Below are 13,578 nucleotides of genomic sequence, written 5' to 3' on the forward strand. Positions count from 1 at the left end.
GTACCTCTCCATCCATTCCTCTAAGTCCACTACCGCTGTCTCATCCCCAGCTCTATATCAGACTTTCTGTTGTGCCTTTCCTCACTTTCTGCCTCCATTCCCAGGGGACTATGCAGATCCTGGTGGAACATCTTGTTTCAAACTCCCTCCTGTGGACCCCCATTCCCCATTCCTAGCCCATTCTCATTTCTACACTACCTGTCATATCCCAATACCTAGAAACACATTTTACCTGAAACCCCCAGTGGCCACACCTATCAAGATCCCAGAAGAATTTCCTACCAGACAACACACAGTCCCCATCTCCTTCTAAGAACCAGAGAAGGCAACGTAAACCAAGGAGCAAAATACATACCCAATAAAGACAAGTCATATATCAGCACATAGAATTACCATCTTTATAAAACTAGATGCCAATGTAAGAATATAATCAATAACATCCAGGACAATTCGTCTCTACTATAGCCCAGAAACCCTACCACAGTGAGCCTGGAATATTCCAACATAACTGAATCACAAGAAAAAGACCTTAAAATGGACTTTATGGATATGTTAGAGGGAGATATGGATATTAAAGAGGAAATTAATATATTCCATTAAAACCTATGAAAACACAAACAAATAGTACAAGGAAATGAATAAAAGCATTCAAGATCTGATGTGGAACTAGAATTAATAAAGAAATCCCAAACTGAGGGAAATCTGAAAACGAAAATTTTAAGTTCTGGAATAGGAACGACAGAGGCAAGCCACAGAATACAAGAGATGGAAGAGAGAATTTCAGCATTGAAGACACAATAGAAGAAATGGATTTCCTCATCAAAGAAAATGTGAAATATAAAAACTCCTGGCATAAAACATCTAAGAAGTCTGAGACACTATGAAAAGACCAAATCTAAGAATAATAGAAATAGAGGAAGAAGAAACTCGGGTCAAAGGGACAGAAAATATTTTCAACAAAATCATAGAAGAAAATATCTCTAATCTAAAGAGGAGATGCTTATAAGGCTATAAGAAACATACAAAATACCAGATAAGCTGGACTAGAAAAGAAAGCCCCCTCTTCACATAATAATTAAAAGACTAAACATACAGAACAAAGAAAGAATATTAAAAACTGCAAGGGAAAAAGATCAAGTAACGGCCGGGCGGTGGTGGCGCACGCCTTTAATCCCAGCACTTGGGAGGCAGAGCCAGGCGGATCTCTGTGAGTTCGAGGCCAGCCTGGGCTACCAAGTGAGTTCCAGGAAAGGTGCAAAGCTACACAGAGAAACCCTGTCTCGAAAAACCAAAAAAAAAAAAAAAAAAGATCAAGTAACATATAAAGGCAGACTGGTTAGAATTACACCTGACTTCTCAATGGAGACTGTAAAACACAGAAGGCTCTGGGCAGATGTTCTACAGACTCTAAGAGACCACAGGTGCCAGCCCACACTACAATACCCAGCAAAATTTCCAATCGCAATAGATGGAGCAAATAATACTTTCCATGATTAAACCAAATTTAAGCAGTATCTATTTACTAATCCAGCCTTACAAAATGCAGTGGAAGGAAAACTCCAACCTAAAGAGGTCAATCTCACTGAAGAAAATGCAAGAAATAAATAATCCCAGACCAGGAAGTCAAAAGAGGAGAAACACACACACACACACACACACACCACCACCACCACCACCACCACAACAACAACAAGATAACAGAAATCAACAAACATTGCTCATTAATATTTATCAACATCAGTGGTCTCAATTCCCAATAAAGACATACTAACAGAATGGTTGTGTAAACAGGATCAATCATTCTGCTAAGTCAAAGAAACACATCTTAACATCAAAGATAAACATCACCTCAGGGTAAAAGGATGGAAAAAATATTCCATGCAAATGGATCCAAGTACAAGCTGTTGGAGCTATTTTAATATCTGACAAAATAAACTCCAAATCAAACTAATGAGAATAGATAGGGAAGGACATTACATATATCAAAGGAAAAATCAACAAGAGGACACTGTAATTCTTAACATCTATGCACCAAACACAAGGGCACCTAAGTTTATAAAAGAAACACTACTACAGTTTAAATCACATATTTACCCTCACACACTGATAGTGGGAGACATCAATACTCTACTTTCATCAACACAGAGATGATCTAGACAAAAAATAAAAGAGAAATGCTGAAGCTAAATGAAGTTATAAACCAAATGGACCTAACATGTATTTACAGAACATTTCACCCAAACACAAAAGAATATACCTTCTTCTCAACATCTTATGAAACTTTCTCCAAAATTGATCACATACTGGCACACCAAGCAAGTCTCAACAGATACAAGAAAATTGAAATAACATCCTGCATCCTATCAGACCACCATGGATTAAAGCTGGATTTCAACAACAGGAGAAACAACCAAACAACTCACTATTGAGTGAAAAATGGGTAAGATAGGAATGAAGGACTTTCTAGAATTTAATTAAAAACACAACATATTCAGACTTATGGGATATGATGAAGGTGGTTCTAAGAGGCAAGTTCATAGCACTAAAAATAAATAGGAGAGAGCTTATACTAGTAGCTTAAAATCACACCTGAAATCTCTAGAACAAAAGGGAGAAATCATACCCAAAATGAGCAGACAACAAGAAATAAACTCAAGACTGAAATAAATAAGATAGAAACAAAATATTTACAAAGAATCAATGAAACAAAGAGTTGGGTCTTTTAAGACAACCAATAAGCTTGGCAAGCCTGTATCCAAGTTAACTAAAAGACTCTCTAAATTAACAAAATTAGAAAGGAAAGGTGAGACATAATAACAGACACCAAGGAAATCCAGAGAATCAGAAGGACATACTTTAAAAACCTGTACTCCACCAAATTGTAAAAGCCAAAAGAAATGGATAATTTTCTTAATAGGTACCACTTACCAAAGTTAAATCAGGATTGGATAAGCAATTTAAACAGACCTATAACCCCTAGTGAAATAGAAGCAGTCATTAAAAGTCTTCCAACCAAAAAAAAAAAAATTCCCAGGGCCAGATGATTTTAGTTTACAATTCTATCAGACTTTCCAAGAAGAGTTAATGCCAATACCCCTTAAATTATTTCACAAAAGGAAACACAAGGGACATTGCTCAATTAATCTTATGAGGAAATAAACCACATAAAGACCCAATAAAGAAAGAGAATTACAGTCCAATCTCCCTTATAAAGATAGATGCAAAAATACTCAATAAAATACTTGCAAACCAAATCCAAAAACACATCAAAAAGACCATCCACCATGATCTAGTAGGCTTCATTCCAAAGATAAATAGATGGTTCAATATATAAAATAATCAGTTAATGTAATTCAACACACACACACACACACACACACACACACACACACACACACACACATACACACACACACTGGAAGACAAAATCTACAAGATGGTCTCCTTAGATGCAGAAAAGGCCTTTAAAAAATCCAACACCCCATTCATAATAAAAGTCTGAAGAGATTAGGGATACAAAGGACATATTTCAAAATAATAAAGGCAGTTTACAGCAAACCCAAAGCCAACATCAACTCAAACAGAGAGAAAAATTGTCTACTCCCTCCATACCTCTTCAATACAGTTCTTGAACTCTTCATCCTACCACAGGGTCATTTACTCAACAACATTCATTGCTGCTTTATTCCATAACACCCAGAAATTGGAAACCTAGATGTCCCTCAACAGAAGAATAGATAAAGAAAATGTGGTACATGTACACAATGGAGCATTATTCAGCTATTAAAAAGAATGAAATCATGCCCCCTAGAGGTTCATTTCAAGGACAAATGAGAAACTACATATGTTACAAAATAGATGAAGTTAGCTGTTCGGGTCAAATATTAATATGAAAACCCAGTGAGAGTGCAGACTTGAGAAAAGTTAGAATTGCTTCTCTTTTGATTCTGAGATTTCTGAATATGCATACTGTGAAAATCATGATTGTTCAGTTTAAAAAATGCTTCTCCTATAGAATAAAAGCAGATGTCAACTGATACACCACTGTCATCATTGCAGCAAATAGCAATTAATTAAAAGATCTGCAGAGGCTCAGCAGCAGGCACCACCTTGCTCTTCCACCCAAGAAACAGGCCCATTTTCCAATCTGAAATAACACACAGCACAGCCAAGCCACTCCCCTCAAGCAGTCTGAACGCTCATTGGCTAGAAGAGTGAGTAAACATCTTCTCCACCAACTGACATGGAAGTCCCTACAACCAAAGGGGGACACATACACAGCTATGACGCTTATGATAGAAAAGCTATCTGAGCAGACATAGAGTGCCTACTGTGCAGAGCGTGCTTGGAAAGCTCTGTGCTTTCTAACTGCTGGTGCTCACTCAGCCCTAGAAGATGGCTTTTATGACTGCACCATTATAGATAATAAATGAAGGTACTGTGGAGTCACTTGTCACAGCTAAGTAGATCACAGAGTTTGTGCTTGGGATAACTTCAGGAAGCTGATTCAGTGCTGGAGACAGCTCAGCCACCCTCCAGCCAGTGTGTCTCTGTGTTCTGCTGAGGAGGCTGATTTCCTGCCAGACTGTCCCATCCACCAAAAGACCAGGAAGAGGATGGCAGCCAGGTGGTTCTGTTTGTTCTGAATATAAGGCACCATGTTGAAGCAGAGACTTAAATACACAGTAAGGAGCCACAAAGATTTCAAATCAATGCCAGCAGAAAGAAGAAGGGACGGGCACTGCCATAATTATACCTGACCATGCTTACTAAGCGCCATATGCTCTGTTAAATATAGAGGGGCTGGCGTCAGGCTGGGAGGACAAGGCAAAAGCAAGTATTGGAAAGTTTCTTATCAGCAGGGTGGAGAAGCAAGGACCAATACCCAAGACTGTCCTCGGGCCTGCATGTGTGCACCATGAGGGGTATGTACCCACACCCACATATGAACACACTCACATGAAAATTAAAGAAATAAATAAAAATAGAAAAAAGAAGTTTCCTATCAAGGGAGGTTTCAAAAGATGGAGAGAAACAAGAAGTATAATTTTGACCAAGTGGAGGTAAAAGTGTGAGCTGGGGTGAACAGAGGGGCTGTGCTGGCATGTGGAAAGGTCAGCAGGCTCTTAGCCAAACTTGAGGATTTGGTGGTTTCCTTGAAAAGCACAAGGGCTCATGTCCACAGAAAGATGAAAGGTATGTCTCAATAGTTCCTAGAGTTGGTAAAATTACTGCTGGAAAGAAGAAAAGCTCAGTGGTCAGAAGATTCTGTCCAAGAGCTGGTCAGCATAGGCTTCAGGGATTGATGTGGTGACAAGAAATGTCATGTGATTTTGCCTTGTTTGAGATGACTGGATAAAACTGTGAGCTACAAGCTGAGCTCCAGGCTGTTGACAGCTAGACACCAGACTTCAGAGCAGGAAGAAATCACTCTGTACAAAGTGGGGAAGAGGAATTTGTTACAGGAGTAGAATCAGAGGTAGGGGGAACACAGAAGAAGCCCTCTGGGCAAGCTAGGTGGAGATATGTGAAAGCTGCTGTCTCTCATGGGTAGGTGAACTGCTCCTGTACATAATGCAGTGTCCCCTCCCCATTCCCCAGCTTCAGGAAGCATGTCAGGCTGACACCACCAAGCCTTTTTGGTGTTCCAGTCACAGGGATGTTGCCTTGGAACCCAGCCGGTGTTGTGGAGAACATACTGCAAGAACTCAGAAGTTCTTTCAGTCTTGGTCTTGCTGGAGGCTGCAGCAGCCCTTTCAGCCTGCGTATCACCTGTAAGGGCAGGGAATTAATTCATGCCACCAGAGCTAGGAGGTGAATCTCCTGCCATGAGCAATTTTTAGAGGCACTCTGTAGTTTCATGCAAATCCTGCCAGGACAGGGCTTGCTGCTTTTGGGGGCAGCCTGGATATAATTTATAAAGGTTATATGGCATACATGTAATTTACATATGGTTTTACTGAGACTCAGTGATATAATGACTGTGGGGAGCCTATGCATTAAGGAAACTAATATTTGCTCATATTAAAGGCATTAGGAATATTACCATGAAACCTAATTAGAAGTAGGAACCAACACTAAGGAGATTTGGCAATGGCGCTCTGTCCAACGTACCAGTTTCTATGTGGCATGGACAAATTCTAGCTGAAGCTAATTTTGGACTAGCAAATAGGGACACCTGCCCCAAGCAGCTGTGAAGCCTTATGTTACAGCTTGACTGTGAAAAATCCCCCACAGGCTCATGGATTAGGAGTTTAATTGCTAGTTCGAGGTCTATTGGGACATGGCTGCCTCCTGAGAGCTCTGATCTAACCAATAGATCCATCCCCCCCCGCCCCCCCGCCCCCCCGCCCAGATGAAAAGGTAATATTGTGACACTGCTTGGATAAGATGAAAGGTAGGTGATGAATCAGGTCGGAAGAAGTAGGTCACATGGATGGGGTACCACTAGGGACTAAGTCATTAGTGCTGCATTTGCCCATTCTTTATTCCCTTCTCTCAACTTCCTGTCTACCACCATGGAGAGAAGATCCTCTGGCACACAGCATCACCACCATGATTTTCTGCCCAAACACATAAAGCCAATCCATCATGGACTGAATCCTCAGCAGGGGTGAGTTAAAACAAATCTCCCTTTGGTTTGAATTGTTGTTCTGTGCGATGTTTGACCATAGCAGCAAAAACCTAGTGCCCTTGGAAATAGCGTAATCACTCTTGGAAGAGGAATGGTGGTGGTTTCTGGCACTTGTAACCATGTTAATGAGTTACCACATTGAAGCATCCTGGCATAAAGCCAGGGGTCATGAGCTGTCGGGACCTATTAGTACTGGTGCTGCTCTTATTGTGGCTGCAACTCTGGTTTGGCAGCAAGAGAGTCTGCCTGTGCAATAAGGACTCAAGCTTCTGGATGGCTAATACCTCTCAGAAGCCAAACATCCAAAGGAACTTAAGCTTCTGTTAGCCTTTGTGGTCCCTTTCCTGTTAATGCACCTGTCTCCACTCACTAGCCACAATATGGAGCTGTGCTTTCTTTATTGCACAGATAGTTACTTATCACACAAATAGTATCTTCTTGCTTTTTATTCCCTCAATAAGTTTCAAGTCTTCTAGGTTTCTATGTCCATTCACATCCATTTTCCTCTTCCCTACTCTTCTCCCAGCACTGCCAAAGTCAGATAACTGAACTTCGCCTACAGAGCTTTTGATTGTGAATTGTCTGTGCTGGACCAACAACCTTCCAAACACTCTATTTTTGTCCCACTGAAACTTCTGCTTGTTTCCTCTGAGGTCTCTGCTATTGCTAAGAGAACAATCTAATTGCGGATTTAAATTAACCTGCAGAAAAATTCAAAACAAGAAAATCTGACTGTTTCTCAAAACCAATGTCAACCTGGCATTTTCAGACTTGAAGAAGAAACAATATTACCAGTTATATACCTGCTACGTCTCTAATTACAGAAAACACAGATATCATAGAGAACATGGAGAGATTAAAACCATTGGTTTCAAGTCAGTATCTGCAACTCTCTACTCTGCAAAAATGGACACTCATGTTCCTTATCATCAGTTGACTTCTGTGTAAAGTGGAGATAACAGTGTAACTGACTATGTGCTTTTGAGAATGTCAAATGCACACTACATAAGCTGGTCTTTTGAAACAGGAACAACTCATTTTAAGTTTGAATTGCAACTGTTATAAATATTTGAACTTCAGATAGTAACCATACCTTCCTACAAACTTTTGCTTCAGTAGCTATGTGTATAATACAAGGAATTTTGTTCTAAACTATCTTCTGTAATCTGTAGCCCTGGCTTGCCTTATGTGATCTATTTGATCATCATACATAATCAGGAAGATACTAAAGAAGTCCTCATCTTCCTTCTGCAACTCAATACAAACTGACAGACAGAAAACAGTAATTCCTGCATTCTGTGTCCAGTCAAGAATACTCCAGTTACATCTCCTGACCTGTTCCCTACTATTTCATTGAATCTCTAAAGGAAGAAATTTATCCAATAGTTTACCCTTTCTCCCCTCTTTTTTTTTTCACTCTCCAAATGAAATCAAAATTGTCAACTTTCATGTTTTCTTAAAAATACTGTATAAATCACATTTGGAAAGGGAGAGAAGAAAGGAAATAAGGGAGGAAGTGTAAACAGAAGTTTCTGTCCCACCAGCAACTCCTAAATACCCAGCAGCCACTTCCCAAATTACCACACAGAGGCTTATATTAATTGTAAATGTTCCGCCAGAAGCTCAGGCTTATTACTAACTAGCTCTTACACTTAAATTAACCCATAATTCTTATTTATGTTTAGCCACACGGATTGGTATCTTTTCTCAGTATGGCATTCTCATCTTGCTTCCTCTGTGCCTGTCTAGTGACTCCTGACTCTGCCCTTCCTCTTCTCAGAATTCTTAGTTTGGTCACCCCACCTATATTTCCTATCTGGCTACTGGCCAATCAGTGTTTTATTAAACCAATTCAAGTGACAAATCTTTACAGTGTACAAGAGGATTATTTCACAGCAAGGGAGGAATGGAAGGGAAGGGGAGGGAAGGAAGATACCTGTCTCCAAGAAGTAGCTTGTAAGCAGGATACCCAGAGAGTCTGATGCAAGCACACACCTTCAGGAATGGTCATTACTTGCAGTTGATTCAAACTTTAGTGCAGTTAATCATGCTCTCAAAATTCATCCAATTACTGAAATATCAAGTGGTTTCTGAACTGGTCTGATGGAGAAGAAACTTGTAGAGTATTTCTCATGAAACACTTGGAAGTAGTGAGACAGGAGATATTTTCACTTAGGCAGTAAAGAAGGAGTCCACAGTGGATGTGAGCTAGTCACTAGCACATACGAGTCCCTCCCAAGAATGGAGGATTAACTATCTGGTTGGGCTAAAGGAGTCTGCATAGTAAGTGTTACTCATTACTGTCTCAGACATGGAAACATTAAAAGATGACCAATTTCAATGAAGATTACCTTAGTATCTATCCAGTGCCCACCAGAAGTTCCACAAGAGCCAATTGGGCTGAACAATCAGGTGGTATTCTTTCCTTGGAGCTCCTCCCACTCTTGGTGTTCTTTCTCTTCCTTAATAATTCAGTTCACATCTGCTCCCTTCTTGTTCAAATGCCATTATAATTCTTGGAGGTGAAATAGAGAACTCAGAATCCACTGGCTCAGTAGTTTTAGTGGCAATTAATTGTCCAAGCCCCTAGTACTCCAAGTTAAGGTCACCAGAAGCCAGAAAAGCTCTGACACACTCCATTATATACTTACTTACATAACTGGTGGAGTATAAACTAATATAATCATGATGGAAATAATTTTGGAGGTTCCTCAAAAAAATAAAGAATAGAATGAGTAGGACACAGCTATTTCACTCCTGGATCTATCCCCAGAGAACCACCTACCCTACCATAGGGACAGGTGCACATTCATGTTTACTGCTGCTCTACGCACTATAGCAAGGAGCTAGAATTAACAAGAAGTCCACCAACAAATGTCTAAGAAAAATCTGGTGCACATATACATCTTATTCAGTGTTACAGAAAAATGAAATCATGAAATTTGTTAGAAAATGGAAGGACTTAGAATTTATATTAAGTGGGGTCACTTAATCTCAAAAAGAATAAAAAACCTTCTCCCTTATATGCGTATCTTATCTATAATGCTTACATGTAAATATGTAAAGAGCTGTAAGTTTGGGTACAGTATGATGTTGAGAAAGGAGGCCAAGAAATGGTCACATTGGGTGAGGAGGAAGGAAGGTGACCAGGCAAAGGCACAGGAGTCACAAGAGAGGATATAAAGCTAATAGTTTTTCTAGTTTCAACTCTGTTGTGAGTGTGTGTGTGTGTGTGTGTGTGTGTGTGTGTGTGTGTGTGTGTGTGTGTTTGGTGAGTAAGTTCATGAAACGTACGTTTTATAAAACAGGGGCCCCAAATCTGCCATGATCAGTGAGAGAGACCACCTTAAGGAGGAAACTAACCTGCCAACTGAGTGTTGGACAAGCAGGAAAGGGGGCAGTGGCTTCTCACCATAAGAGAGCTAAAACAGATGGAAGAACTATAGTCTGATGATTGGATGGAGCAAGGCAAAGGAGAGGCCAGGTTTTGAAGAATTGCAAAACCATAGTAAGTAGTCCAGATATTTCTGGAAGTTGATTCATGTGACTAGGCTTTTTCATTTCTTAACATCTAGAGACTACTGTTTAGAGGGAGCTAGTTCCTTTTCATTCCTTCCTTCCTTTCCTCCTTCCTTCCTTCCTTCATTCATTCATTCCTTCATTTATTCATTCCTTTCTTCTTTCCATATTTTTAAGGTGGTCTTAGTTGCTGCTCTATTGTTATAAACAAACATCATGACCAAGGCAACTCTTACAAAATAAAGCAGTTGGGAGTGGCTTGCTTACAGTTTCAGCAGGTTAGTCAACAATCATCTTGGCAGGAAGCAGGCAGGCATGGGACTGAAGCAGTAGCTGAGAGCTTTACATCCTGGTCCTCAGGCAAAAAGCAGAGAAAGAGATAATAGGCCTGGCATTGGCTTTTGAAACCTCCAAGTCCACCCTCAAGGACACACTTCTTCCAACAAGGCAAAACCTACTTCAATAAGGTCACACTTACTAATTCTTCCCAAACAAACTAACTGGGAACCAACATTTAAACCTATAAACCTATGGGGCCCATTCTCACTCAACCCACCACATTTTTCCCTGCCACCCATAGGCCTCTATAGCCATATCATAATGGAGATGGAAAATGCATTTAGTCCAATTTCAAAAGTTCCCATAGTCTTTCAGTCTCAAGACAGTTTAAAAACCCCAAATTCCAAAGTCTCTTCTGAGACTCAAAAGCAACCCCTAAACTAAACCCCCTGTAAATCAAAACAAAAAAAGCAAAGCACATATTTCCAACATACAATGGCACAGAATATACATTATTATTTTAATAGGTAGGAAAGGGGGAATAGTGAAGAAATACTAAACCAAAGCAAGATAAAAAAAAAAAAAAAAAGTTGGGCAAACTTCAGATCCTGTATCTTCACATCCAATGGCAAAGGACTCAGATGGCTCTTCCCCTTCAATTTTGCTAATTGCAACATACTTCTTTCTTTGGGGATGGTTCCACACCCTTTACTCACTTCTGCTTGGCTGATATCTCACAACTCCAACACTTATACCATCTTGGGGTCTCCAAAACAATCCAGGCTTCATTGTCACAGCTCCATGTAATGGCCTCTATGGACTCCCTGTAACACACCTCACTGCAGCAACTTTCCTTAACGTCAGAGGAAGTTCCACAACCCCTTTCCAGTATCTTGCTTGACTCTAAATCCAGAACCATGTGGCCGAAGCTGCCAGGTTCTCTTGCTTCCTGGGGCTGGAACCTGATCCTTCCTTGAGTCACATTGGCACCAGCTTTCCATTGTTGATGGTTTCCTCTGTGGCTTAGGTTTTTCTTTAATTCTTTTCACAAGTTGGAGGCTTAGCTAGGTTGGGTCTCGCCTGAGGGCACCACTCCTTTTATTCCATTTTGAATCAGGCCTTCTTCAAACTTTTTATCTCCTTGAGCACAAGATGTGGTTCCGACACAACACTTAGTAGTTCTCTTTTTCTCTTCAAACATTTTGAATTTCTCTTTGCCCTGCTTACTGCTTTTCTTTGTAGATCTACACAAGAGTGATCACTAATAACCACATAACCCAGTCAGTACTAGGCTTGTCTCTGGCAAATATTTATGACAAGGGCAAAAAGCAGCCACACCTTTTGTCAAAATATCACAAGAATGGTCTGTAGACCACTTACTCCACTGCTAATATTCTTCCCTTCTGAAATCCCCTGAGCCAGTCCTCCATACTCCCAAATGCCCTCAACCCTACTGTCTTCCATGATCCTGCTAGAATAACCCATTAAGTTCTTAAAGCTTTCAACCACTTTTCTAGTTCTAATTCCCAAAGTCTTCCATATTCCTCCAGACAAAAGCATGGTCAGGCATGTCACATCAATTCCCTAAACTTAGCACCAACTTCTGTCTTACTTACTGTCTTATTGATGCGAGAAGACACTATCACCATGGCAACTCTTATGAAAGAAACCATTTAATTGGGGGCTTGCTTACAGTTTCAGAGGATTAGTCCATGATTATCATGGTGGGAAAGCTAACAGGTATGGTGCTGGAGAAGTATCTGAGAGCTTTACATCCTGATATGAAGGCAGCAGCAGAGGGTGGGGTGGAAAGTGGGGGGAGATTTGGGGCCTGGCATTGGCCTAGGTAGCACATTTCCTTCAACAAGGTCACACATCCTAATCCTTCCCAAACATTTCCACTAACTGTGGAACAAATATTCAAACACATGAGCCTATGGAGGCCATTCTTACTCAAACTTACCACAAGAGTGTTAGGCATCGAAGGTAGGGCCTTATACATGGTGAGAAAATATTCTACCACTGAGCCACATTCCCAGCCCTCTCTTTTCATTAAGAAATAAAGTTTCATTAAATTGCCTAGGCTGCCCTTGAACTCACTCTGTAGCTCCCACAGTCCTTAAACATGTGATCCTCCTGCTTCAGACACCAGACTAGCTGAGATTACAGTCCTGTACCCACCAAGCATATGTGAAATAGCTCTTTCTAGTAACATTCTATGGCAAGATACAGAATTGTGCAAGATTGTGATGGACCTGCTGTTGAATATGTGTATACACACACACACACACACACACACACACACACACACTCAGTACATTCAGTGTAACAGAATATAGTCAAGCTACATTTCAGAAGTCAGTGTTCAGTGGAAGAAATGAGAGTATTTGAGAAGCTGAATCAAAAGATACTTTCAAAATCATTGAACATTCTAGAACTGATAGCCAAGGAGATTATATAAATTTGGACTTGAACAAAGAAAGTAAGAGCAGAAGACAAAAGAGAAACATTGTTTTTAAGCTATAGCAGTAGCCACCTTGTTTCAGAATCTGGTATTTATTTTCTCAGTTGTCTATAAAACTTACCCCAGAAAAATCACACAATCACCTCCATAGATGCAGAAAAGGATTTCTGACAGAATCCAATATCATATAAAAGTGCAGAAGAAATGTACCAAAGGTGTACTTGACTGGCAGGGAGAGACCATGATCATGAAGGTGGTTTTCCCAGGGTAAGGCTTATCAATTGCACTCCAGATGTGCTGACCCCTGCAATTTCCCCAAATTTGAGAAACTCGACTGCATAATTTGTGATGGGGACTGCATTCATATTCTCCCCTTTTAAAAAAAGGAAATCTGGAAAAAGAAGGGGCATATTTAAAGCTGGGGAGGTGGCTTAGTGGTAAGAATGCTCAGAGAGCCCCAGCACCCACGTAAATACCCAAGTATGACCACGTGTGCACCTGGAACTCCAGCATTGGAGAGGCAGAGAAAAGTGGGTCACTGGGGCTTGCTGGTCACTGGCACGGCCCCCAAATGATAAACTCTGGGCTCAGTGAGAGATCTTTTTTCAGGAAATAAGGCAGAAAGTGATAGAGGAATACATATGACACCCTCCTTTGGCCTCCACACATGAACACACAAGCA

The 13,578-nt window shown here is 40.5% G+C and overlaps 1 non-coding gene across 1 annotated transcript; it reads left to right on the plus strand.

The window, feature by feature from the left end:
- The first annotated feature begins 13,113 nt into the window (after positions 1-13,113).
- LOC121827785 (U1 spliceosomal RNA) lies at positions 13,114-13,272 on the plus strand. Its single transcript, XR_006070081.1, has one exon. It is a non-coding gene; the product is annotated as a U1 spliceosomal RNA (small nuclear RNA).
- Positions 13,273-13,578: the final 306 nt, after the last annotated feature.

The sequence above is a fragment of the Peromyscus maniculatus genome, chromosome 2 (genome assembly GCF_049852395.1).
Source record: "Peromyscus maniculatus bairdii isolate BWxNUB_F1_BW_parent chromosome 2, HU_Pman_BW_mat_3.1, whole genome shotgun sequence".
NCBI lineage: Eukaryota > Metazoa > Chordata > Mammalia > Rodentia > Cricetidae > Peromyscus > Peromyscus maniculatus.